The sequence below is a fragment of the Amaranthus tricolor genome, chromosome 1, assembly GCF_026212465.1.
Source record: "Amaranthus tricolor cultivar Red isolate AtriRed21 chromosome 1, ASM2621246v1, whole genome shotgun sequence".
NCBI classification, from domain to species: Eukaryota; Viridiplantae; Streptophyta; class Magnoliopsida; order Caryophyllales; family Amaranthaceae; genus Amaranthus; species Amaranthus tricolor.
The window spans coordinates 39,620,640-39,633,103 of NC_080047.1; positions in this window are offsets into that span (position 1 = coordinate 39,620,640).

The following is a 12,464-nucleotide window of genomic DNA, read 5'->3' on the forward strand; positions in this document are numbered from 1 at the left end:
GTTTCTAGGTGATCCTCACTCCACGATTCCCACGCAATCAATAACCTGCAACATAAGAACGCAAGAAAAACAAGGGAAAAACTCCCAAAATCAGGAAATTGAGTAATTCCAACTCCATCCCGTAAAACGATTAAGTTTGAAAATGATTTAAGAAAATAAAATATAATCAAATTGAAAATAATTTTAGAAAATAATATACAACTGAGTTTAAAAGAAAAACAATTTGAAAAAACAATATATATAATATCACATAAACCAATTTATTAATTTGATATTTAATAATGACAAACACATAATCAGTTTTTAATTTGAGGGAACGAGAACGCCAGTAGGCCGAAGCTTTACCCCTATACCTACTTCATCAAGAGGTCGTCACCCCAAATAAGATCAAGGCCAGGAGAGTAGTCTCAGGGAACCCTAGTGTGCACACCCCTTCTACTTGGATCACAACAAATAGAAGGAAGACCAAACATCGTATCAAGTATCAGAAATAATAATACCTGTCGGTAGCTATACTAACCAAACAGACAACTTGTTCATCACCCTTATACTTGGATCACAACAAATATAAGAGCTTCATTTCCCTCGTGTTACACTTTACGTGATTTAATATCTTTTAATAATTAGTCGCGAGCACACAAACATATAATCAAACATACATTATACATTTTATTTTATGATCATAGGTTTTCCCAAGAAAAATATATCTCAAAAATATTCAATTGCAATATTAATATCATAATATTTTTCTCCCAAATTCAATCGCATTTAAAATCATTATTATAATAATAATATAACTCTCATCAAAATAATAATATAAATATTTCTCTTTCAGACTAAATCGTATCAAATTTCGTTATCAAAATAATAATATAAATTTTATCAAAATAGTAATTATAAATTCAAGTTTGATAAAAATAATAGTAAATATAATTTGAGAATATATAAAACATAATATCATACAAAATAATGTCATATCAAATCACGCACCCATTTAAACACATTAATTATCACTTAGCACATAATGCTAACGAGATAGTCCTAATTAGATGGACATTGAGAATTACCTTGTCACGCGATCCTAGACAACGTACGCTCCTAATAATGTCTGTCTACGAATCCGCTGTCTTTAATATCAAAATCTTGCCTTTTCTTGATTAACTTTTAAGCAATTGGAGGATGGAGGAAGTAGTTTGTAGGAGAAAAAGGAAGTGTGAGTAATAATGTGAATGAATTAAGGGTAATTGGTTTAATTTATAATAGGTAAGTGAGGTTAGTTATAAGATTTAGAAGGAGAAGTGAGAAGTTATTTGTTAATGGGGAGTTATTTTATTTTATTTTTTTTATTATTTTTAAAATTTCTGAAATTTATTTATTTATTTATTATTATTATTTTTTTTAAAAAAAAAACAGATGTTATAGTATATAATAATATCATATCAAAGTATAAAAAAAGTGATAAAATATTTTTTACAACCAATTTCTATAATTATTCAGTCTGGCCCGACCCTTTACACAAAAGCCCGTTAATGACCCGACCTGTTTATGACTCGTTAAAATGTGATCCAACCCTTGACCCGTTGGTCAACCCGCGCCGTTGAACACCTCTAGTTCTTACGGCCCGTTTGGTAATAGAAATTAATTATAGTGAAAATGGTAATGAAAAATTAGTATAATTTTGTTAGGAAAATCTCTTGACAACTTAAATGGTTACGATTGTTCTTCTCCGATCATCTCATTTTCTTCACATGAAAATATGGTATTAAATGGAAATAGAAAATTATGAACACTAAACTTTTTATGATCAAAATTACATTATCATAAAAATAAAATAATACATTTCATAAAAATTTACAGAACAAATAATTATTATCATTAGCTCATTATCATTCACCATTGTTTAGTAACCAAAGAGCAACCAAACGGGCCGCGTTAGAAAAACACAATTTTAAAACTCAAAATAGTAGTATACACTAAAAAGTCACTTACCTTTTATGATGGATAGATGTAGAATTGTATAAACAAAAAGGAAGATAGAAATACTTTAATAAGTAGAAGCACCACACAATAATATTGTTAGATAAATAGCGGAAAGCCTATTTGATAATTCGAGTCATAAATATCAATGTATAGTCTCAATTATACTCAAACAATCTCAAGTGTGAATGTATATGAAAATCGTTGAAAGCTACTCACTATAATAATTTAAGAAAGTCAAGATTAACCAATCTTTAAAAAAAATTTGAAATCATGACATAATTTCTTGTCAATTTGCATGCATTCATATGCCGATAATTTTGCTATGCAATGCAGATTGGACCATCAAGTACCTTTATTCGCTTAAGATATATATATATATATTATGTGATCAAATACTTCCTATCACATTTTTATTGTTTAAGTTTATTTTATATATTGTAGCTAATAGGTAAAAAAAATATAATTAAATAGAATTTTGTTTGAATTGTTTAATCGTATACTTTCATAATATTACACTACAATAAATTTAAATTTTTATGACATTGGATTTAGTAGCATTAAAAAAAGTGCCACAAATTTTTAGTGTAATAATTGTTGGTTTTTATTTTAAGTTTCACGATAAAGTGATTTAGTGACACTTTATTTGACCTTTAGTGGCATATGTAATTGTTACTATTATCTATAGTGACATTTTATGAGAAATGTTACTAGACCCTATGTCGCGAAAAGTTATGATTTTTTATAATGTTGCTAAAAAGTCTAATAAATGTCACTAAATCCACTATTTGAAGTAGTAACATTTAAATTAAATATCGCTAAATATATCCCATTAAAAGAAAATTATGTTGTAGTGTTAACTTTTTATAATTTTTAAATGTGCAAAATTTAATATATAAATTATTAAATTAACATATTAGATTGCGTAATAAATTAAATGTAGTAAGTATAATGAAAAGAAAATATTCATTTGATACCTAGCTGATAAAGTGAAAGGGTGACTTGACTATGTTATCTTTTGGTTATGGTGTTATATGCGTGTTATTTTATAAGAATGTTGAACCGTCTAAAATTAGCGTAACAATTTTGTGCTACACTTTGAAATTATTTTGATGTGTAAATTACATTCCATAATTTGGTATAGTATATGACATGAGTATGTGAATAATTGGTATGTGCTATCAAGGTAAGTATAATACCTTCTAGATAGTTGGAAGTTGGAAGATGTTTTGGGAACAAAAGGAGGGAACGCGTTGAAGCAGGCAAGAAATGATCGCTCAAACAAGTATGTATTCAACTCGAATAAATAGATCTATTAATGTCTTTTCTGTCAGTTTTAATCATTTGATTTATATTGCGTCCGACTTTAAACCCTTCTATACCTATTTATATAACCCTTTGTTGTATTTGTTTAATCATGAGCCAAGCCAAGAGAGCCTGAGCCTCCATATCCACTCTTACCTTTTTTGTAATTCTTTACTCCCTCATTCACTTAGTACCTCACACTCATATGCTGCATGGATGTAATTTTTTATTGAAATTTCAAATTCTTTATCCTTTATCACATAATTAAATTTATTAGAATGTTTTTCCATAATATTGCCCAAAAAAAAATAATTCCCACTTTAGGTATTATGAGAAAGTATTTCCCACAATACCGTCCACGTAGAATAGGTTTAAATTTTTTTTTTTTTTTAATATAACCGCCACATAAAATGGCGGTTTTGTTTAGGAATCTGAACTAAACCGCTACTAAACCGCTAGATGAAATGGCGGTTTAGATGAATTTAAGTTTTTTTTTTTAAAAAAAATTAATTTGAAGCAAACCGCCACTTGAAGTGGCGGTTTTATACCTGTACAAAACGCCAGTTTCTATTCATTTTTCTTCACTTCATTTCATTTGCTTCGTTTTCAAGTGCTTGCCGGTTCTCCTTAAAAAAAAATTTCTTCAATCCTCATTTACTTCATATTCACAATTCCTCTCATTCAACTAAATTAATCAACTACATTCTCATCTTCTCCTTCTTTACTTGTTCATTTTCATCATCATTTAATGTATTAACATAAACCCTAATTTATTTCAATTTGCAAATTGAATATTTTGTTCATTATTGTTGTCATTTGAAGTTATAAATACATTGATTGTTTGTTACATTCTCTTGATTTCATGATTTAAGCTAACATTTTACACATTTGTAGATGAATTTTATGATTTGGTTTGTATGCATATAAAGTGTTTGATGAAATGCTTCAATGAAAGTTTATTACTTTGTTGGGTTAGTTTAATGGTTTTGGTATATATTCATGGTATTTTTAGCTTTATATTGAATTGAAAGTTCTAATAAGTGTTCAAATACCTTAATATGACAAATTCTTGTATTCACATTTACACTTCCTTTACTCATAATCAACAATAAAGTGTATGTGAAATCACATGAAAAACATGTTTGTGTTTGCAGAATATGGATCATTATCCCGTTATAGTGTATTGGGGTGGGGAAGTAAGTTATACTGGATCCGATGTTGTATATAATGGAGGATTAAATACAGTGATGTTTATCCATCGACAGAATACTAATTTTGAGGTGTTTCATAGCAAAATCTGTGATGTAATTGGTTGTGATCGCAACTCTTTTATGTTAAAAATGGAGATGAAATATCCGGTGACTGGGAAAAATGTGTTAGTCCCGATTAAGAATGATGAAAGCATAAGTGCTCTTGCTTATGCAGCATCACAAGCCCCCGGAACAGCAATGGAGGTTTATGTTGAATTGGTTGCAAATTTGGATAATGCGAGGAAAGTCATGACTAGCATGGAGCTTCCAGAATCAGGTCCTAGTGTACGCCATGATACATTCACAGAAATGTTAAGTAACCCAAATTACGTTAATGAGCACTTGGTTGAGCTTACTTCCCCAACTCATACACGTGGCATTGGTGGTGGTGTAATGAACACCTTCTCCACGAGTCACTTGGGTAGGCGTAATGCGAACGAGGTTGATTCTTTAGATCAGGAGGATGAGCATATTGATTCTGATTCAGAGGAGGATGATGAAAGAAGAGAAGCTCTAGATGCAGCGATTAGAGATGGTGCTCCATCTCAAGACTGACTTAGAATTGATGATGTTGATCAAAGATTGATTGATGCATGGATGACCTGGAACGATCACAACTCCATGAATGAAAATGGAGGCTTTAGGATAGGGGAAGAGTTTAGCTCCTTAGACCACCTTAAGAAAAATGTTAAAGCATAGGCAATTTCTAACAATAGAAATTTCCGTGTAATTGAGTCGGAGCCTTCAAAGTACGTTATCCAATGCAATAATGCAGAGGATGTAGGTTGTGAATGGAGGATGCGAGCTGTTATGACTGCAACGAGATCATTTAAGATTGTGCGATATAAGCGTCATAATCAAGATTGCTCAGTATATTACAGTGACGACCATCCCCTCCTTACTTCTGAATTTGTTGCTGATCTTAGCGTGGATATGATCAGAGTTGATCCAGCGTTTAAGGTGAAGTCAATCGTTAATTTTGTAAAAAATAAATACGGATTTATTATAATATATAAGAGAGCTTGGTTGGCCAAAAATAAGGCTATAACAAAAGTATTTGGGGATTGGGATAAGTCCTTTGAGGAGCTTCCAAGGTACCTGCAGGCGTTAATGCAATCTAATCCAGGAACAGTGGTGCAATGGGAAGTCCAACCGACAATGGATCCTACCAGAGTGATGTTTAAGCGAATTTTTTGGGCTTTCGGACCATCCATTAAGGGTTTTCCCCACTGTTGTCTCCTTATTTCTATAGATGGTACACATTTGTACGGAAAGTACAGAGGCACACTTATGATTGCTATGGCGATAGATGCAAATTCTCAATTGTTCCCACTTGCCTTTGCCGCTGTGGAGGGAGAGAACAACGACACATGGAGTTGGTTCTTGGATTGTATAAGGCATTATGTCACTAAGAGGGACGACATATGTGTTATATCTGATCGTCACAAGGGAATTTTGCATGCAATGAATAGAGTTGGAAAAGGTTGGGAAGAGCCATTTGCATTCCATCAGTTTTGTAAACGTCATCTAGCTTTGAACGTGCATAAGAAGTTCAAAAACACAGCAGTCAAAAACTTATTTGAAAAAGCTTTTGAACAGACAAAGATTCGGAAATATAATTTCTACATGAATCGCCTTAAAGAGTTTAATGAGGACGCGTATAAGTACTTAGTGGATGGTTCTATTCCTGAGTGCCAATGGACTTTGATTCATGACGGTGGGCATCGATATGGAGTGAGAACTACAAACATGTCTGAAGCGTTCAATGGCGTAATGAAGGGGGCCAGGTCACTCCCAATCACTTCATTGGTTAGGATGACATTCTTCCGGGTTAACGAATACTTTGCCACAAGGAGGGATTTAGGGTGAAATAGATTAGACTATGGACATGTGTATGCCAAGAAACCAACTGATACGATTGATAAGAATGCTGAAAAAGCACGCTTTCATGATGTTAGGATATATGACACAGTGCGTGGGATATTTGAGGTCACCACTGGTTGTGGCAACAGGATAGCAGGAAAAGGTGGAAAATCCTACATGGTTGACCTCACAGCAACATCATGCTCCTGTCAGAAACCAACCATCTTCAAGTTACCGTGCTCACATGTTCTTGCAGTATGTCGAGCTCATAACATATCGTATGATGCTTTTGTGGACCCTTCGTTTCGCACTACAAAATACGTATCGACATATAAGAAGACTTTCATGCCTATTCCAGATATGTTCACCTGCGATCCTTGGAACGATCCTACAGTTGTTCCAGATCCCTCAACGAAGCGTGGAAAGGGTCGTCCGCGATCAACTCGTATAAGGAACAAAATGGATGCACTGTTGACGCATCCTCGTAACACGTGTAGCTTTTGTGGATGTAGTGGTCATAATAAGAAAACATGCCCTCGAAGGTCAACAAAGTATGTTTTTTTTAATATTTTGTAATATCATGTTGAGTCTGATAATATTTATGTGATTTTTATAACACTTATGTATGTAACAGCGATCATGGCGATGCCGGGCCCAATTGATCCATCAGTGCTTACGCTTCAGGCGACACACAGGAGCGTAGCTGCGTGGGAGGGCTCCACTGCCCAATTGGTTACTCGTCAGCATTACCAGGCGAGTACGTTACATTGGGAGGTGGATGAGAGGGTATTAGAGGTAGTCGAATTAGCTGGTTTCAGATACATTCACAGGTTGTTGGGCGGGGGCTTAGAGCTCGATCGAGCTCTTATCACTGCATTGGTGGAGAGGTGGAGGCCGGAGACTCATACCTTCCACCTCACAGTTGGCGAGGCAACGATCACGTTGCAAGATGTGGCAGTTATAATGGGACTGCCCATTGAAGGACAAGCAGTGATAGGTCATGGAGAGGGAAATTGGCCAGCATTAGTTCATGAGCTACTGGGGGTTTGGCCTGAAAACCCTCAAGACCCCACACAGCCGAAGATCATCGTTGGATCATCATTGAAGCTGACTTGGCTCCGAGAGCATTTTAGCGCGCTAGAAGATGACGCGGATGATGTTACGGTTGATAGACATGCGCGAGTGTACATCTTGTACCTGTTTGGATGCATCTTGTTTCCAGACAAGAGAGGTGACTCGGTGCAGTTGATCAATCTCCCTCTACTGGAAGACTTGGAGCGCGTAGATGAGTACAGTTGGGGAAGTGCTACCCTAACGTATCTGTATCGTAACTTATGTCGAGCATCTCGTAAGGGTGCCAAGGACATTGGTGGCTGCTTGATGTTGTTACAGATATGGTCATGGGAGCATATTCATATAGGGAGGCCCATAATTCGAACGATTCGACCCGATGGGCAACATGATCAGGAAGATGACGCGAATTATTTTGAACCGGTGTTAGGTTCACAACATCGTCGCGGGATGGATCCTTTAGCAGTAAGGTAGCAACACTCAATTCACTATTCAAATTCATAATTTCACTATTTTATGATACATGAAAATTTTAAACAATGTTCATTTGTTTGCAGCTGGCTTCGCGTATATCTTTCTAGATCCCACTCCCCACATACTCTCGTCTACTACAGAGACACACTTGATCGACAACGGGACGAGCAGGTTATTAACATTTTCTATTTGTATTAGTTATGAATAAATTGTATATATTACTGAGCATATTGATTTCTATTACAGATGACATGGCAGCCTTACACAGCGGCTAAGATGGACGCTCTGCCACACATATGTACATCGGGCCACGAGATTTGGGGATCGCGTTGTCCACTTATTTGCTTTGACATCGTCGAGCTACATCTCTCGGATCGTGTCATGCGTCAATTTGGTTTGGAGCAGGTTATTCCGCAAGCCTGTGACACCCAACCTCAACTACATGCGATCGATCGGAGGACTTGGGACAAGAACTACCTCGTACGACATAGATCGCATGTAGATGCGTGGAATGACCGAGCATCTAGATTGGTTCGAGGAGATAACTTCACAGGTCATAGCTCTGCTATGTACATGAGTTGGTACAGGCGTATCTCCATATTACGCCTAACGAACACCACATTTGCGCAGCCAGGCTCACATTACCATCCGACATCTACGTTACTGGTACGTCTTCTTTCAACACTCATAACATATAGTAATAGTTTTATGTGACTCTTTTAACAATATAATGATAACAAACAGGCTGAGCGCATCCGATCGGTGCTCATACAATGCAATGACACGATTCAAGACCCTAGGCTCCATTAACGCGTCGTTGACCGATGCATTGAGTCAGGCGAGTTATGAGTACCTCATACCGACTCCACCCGTCATTGGCGAGGTAGATGACACATTCCACACTCCTTCTCCACGGAGTTCAGCTCACCGAGGTAGCTCTTCCGGAGGATCCAGTTCTCGGTCCACAAGAGGTCACCAGCGTTCATCTACTCGAGGTCGGTCTTCCAGATCGCCATCGACATCCGGTACTATGTCGTCATTCGTTCCTCCAGCTTCCATCACCACTCCTCCTCCACATCCATTGCCTCCGCAAAGGATCATCACCTATCAGCGTGCTAGTCAACGACGAGCTTCTGCTCTTAATGTCATTGCGGAGGTTGACGAGTTCACACCATCATCATCCACCGGTGCGCAAAACAAAAGGGGCCGGGGGTTATAGTTTAACAAACTTTGTATATTCTTATATGATTTGAACTTCTTGTATGACTTTCCATGATTGTAATATATCTTCGCATTATTTTCATAATTAATTTTTTCAAATCAAGCTGGTTCGTAATTGATTATTATGGAATAGATGGTATTGAATTAGTTTAATGCAGGTTGCGTTCACTATTTAGGGGAAATGAAAGAAAAAAAAAAAAGTTGCAGGCCACAAGCAAACCGCCACATGAAGTGGCGGTTTACCAGGGACCAAACCGCCACATGAGATGGCGGTTTGCCTTGACCAAACCGCTACTTCATGTGGTGGTTTAGTGCTTTAGGCAAACCGCCATCTCAAGTGGCAGTTTTGTCTAAAAAATTAAAAAAAAAACAAATTTCCACGTGGACGGTATTGTGGGAAATACTTTCCCACATAATGCAAAGTGGGAATTATTTTTTTTTTAGCAATATTATGGGAAAAGATTCAATTTATTAGCTTAGGATGATAGATGTAGCTTACAATTTAGTGAACCACTTTGAACCGTTGTATTGTTATTTGCATTCGTTTTTCATGCTTAAACATCTTAATACTTGCAAATAGTTAAAGTTTATTAGTACACCTACAAGTCATAATTACAATCTTTTTTGGGCAACTTTAGATCCCGCTTTTGCGTTATTACTCATTAGGCCTCCTAACACTAAGGTATACGTCTTGTTCCTTAAAGTTCTACCTTTTATTTTATAAAATAAGTAAAATGAAAGAACAATAATTGGTTCACAAAGAGACATTCAATATTTGCTAAATCGAATTCAAACTAATGGTTCATCATAATTTTAATTTAAAAAAGCCAACTCCATTGTAGAAAATGCAATATTTGTCACTTGCATTCTCTATATATTATTGTCTGTTGATATTGTGTTTGACTTTTGACCATTGAACTTTGCTAAAACTAAAAACATAATCAATTTTATTTAATTAGTCTTAATATAAATTTTATCAATAATAATTTTTTAAAATTTTTAATCATACACAATTTAAAGTATTTAAGATTGAATATCTGAATCGGAAAAGATATATTTTTCCACAAATTTTGATAAGAGACAAACACGTCTTAACGTCCCAAAAGCGTAACGGCTCGCTGACATGGCATTCCCCTCCTAATTACTAGGAGTAGTTTTCGACGTTAAAAAGCAGATAAAATTAGTTGAGATTTTTGTCAGAATTACTAGTAAAATTTTTAGAAAAATGTTATTACAAAAAAAATAAATAAAGGGACCATTACATTCGGGAGAATGCTCGTTGTTTCCGTCGGTGATGCAGGACAGTCACACCTGTGCTCATAAGGGAAGGGACCCATTACATTCCATTTATTTTATTCCCTAAATAAGACTTTTGTACAAAAATTTAAAAATAAGTATTTTTTGTTAAAAAGATAACTATACCCCCTTAAAGACATTTGAAAATCAATGAACTAAAAGGTAAAAACATAATTATTTTTTGTCAAAAATAATAATATAGCAAGCAATTTAAAACAAGTAAATAAAAAGGTATAATTTGTAATATTTCCTCTTATTCACTATTATTGTCTCATTTGCTTTTGGTATATTTGTCAACGGACTATTTTAGTATTTTAATTTTAAATATCTCTAATTGTGTTTGAGTAAAATTATAAAAATTTGATATTAATAAAATTTATATTAAGACGAATCAAATAAGATCCACTAAACTATGTTTTAACTTATAGATTAAGAAATAAGAACAAAAAAACATATCAAGAGTGCTTAATAAATAGTATTCAAAAACCAAATCAAACATTATAATACAAGTGAGGTATAGTAGCAAAGGGAAAATAATTATTGTTTTAAGAAAAAAGTAAATATTTGATAATAAATAAAGAAATAAAGTAAACTATACCAATAAATTAAAAAGTTATAATGTATAAATAAAATTAAAAGAAATAGTTCAAAAAACACTCTTGCATTTGTTGGCAGTTACTTCTACCGGTAAGCCTTAGTCCCTAGACCCTAGTCCCTAGTCCCTAGTTTCTAATCTCTATCTCCTAATAGTCCCTAGCCCTAGTCCTCAGTCCATAGTCTCTAAACTTAGTTCTAGTTCCTCCCACTATTTTTTTTACATTTATCTCAATTTGATATAGGATTAATATTTAAAATCTCTAAATTCCACATTTCTATAAACAAATAGTTTTCTATAGAATCCAGTTGTATTTTACGTCTGCACTTGAGGATATTGAAATTTTGTAAAAATAATTGTAATTTGTAGAATTTAACCTGAACTTTTTATATTAAAGTCTTTACGAGGATACTTATGACTAGCTAATGCGCTACACACTTTCGGTGTAACTGTTGTGTCTTGATATTCTTATTACTTAATTTTCCATAAAGCATAGGTGTATATACATTTCAATTTGTAATTTGGAAAATTAATCTCACAATATGAAAATTCTTCAAAATAGATTACAAAATATTATATTTTAAGGTTGAATTGAAAACTTTAATTAATTTTTAACATATATATATTTATGATTTTTTAATATTTTTTATTGAATCATTCTTTTCATGATTATGCTCTTACTAAATTTGAATTATGGATCCGCCACTACTTTTCACTGTACCCTAATGATTTTCTCATAATAAATGTATATAGAAATAAAATTAAGTGAAATCTTTGAGATGAGAGTAATATTAATGAGGTAGATAATGACAATATTATTTTATTAAATAATAAATTTAATAGAGAAAATATGAGACCATATTTTAAAATTTATTACAAAACATTAGTAAAGAATATGAAGATTACTAGTTCAAAACACGTTAAAATAATAGTGGTGAAAAATATGTAGAGATTATAAACATTTAAAAATCTCAAATTTAAGATACCCAAAGTTAGTTATGTTACATTTCAAAAAAAAAAAAAGTTAATTATATTAAAAAAAAAGTGATTAAAATTAAAAGATTCTTTATATAAACATCGATTAAACTACCCATTAAAAGGAATAGAAAGATAACGACATATACATATGACATTAATAAAATCTACTTTTAAAGTCAAATAGAATTATAAACAAATTCAAATTAAGAAGGTCTAATTTGATAAATGGGTGAAATTATATGTCCTAAAATATAGTCTTAATTTCCCTAAATTAAGTTCGAATTTTGACTCAATAGAAATAACTTCGTCATATACTTTTTACTATTCATTTATGTTTTTTAATTTGTGATTAATTTTTAATCTATAAGTTAAAACATAATTTAGTGGGATCATTTTTGTTTTGTCATGTAAAAAATATTAATATCAAATTTTTA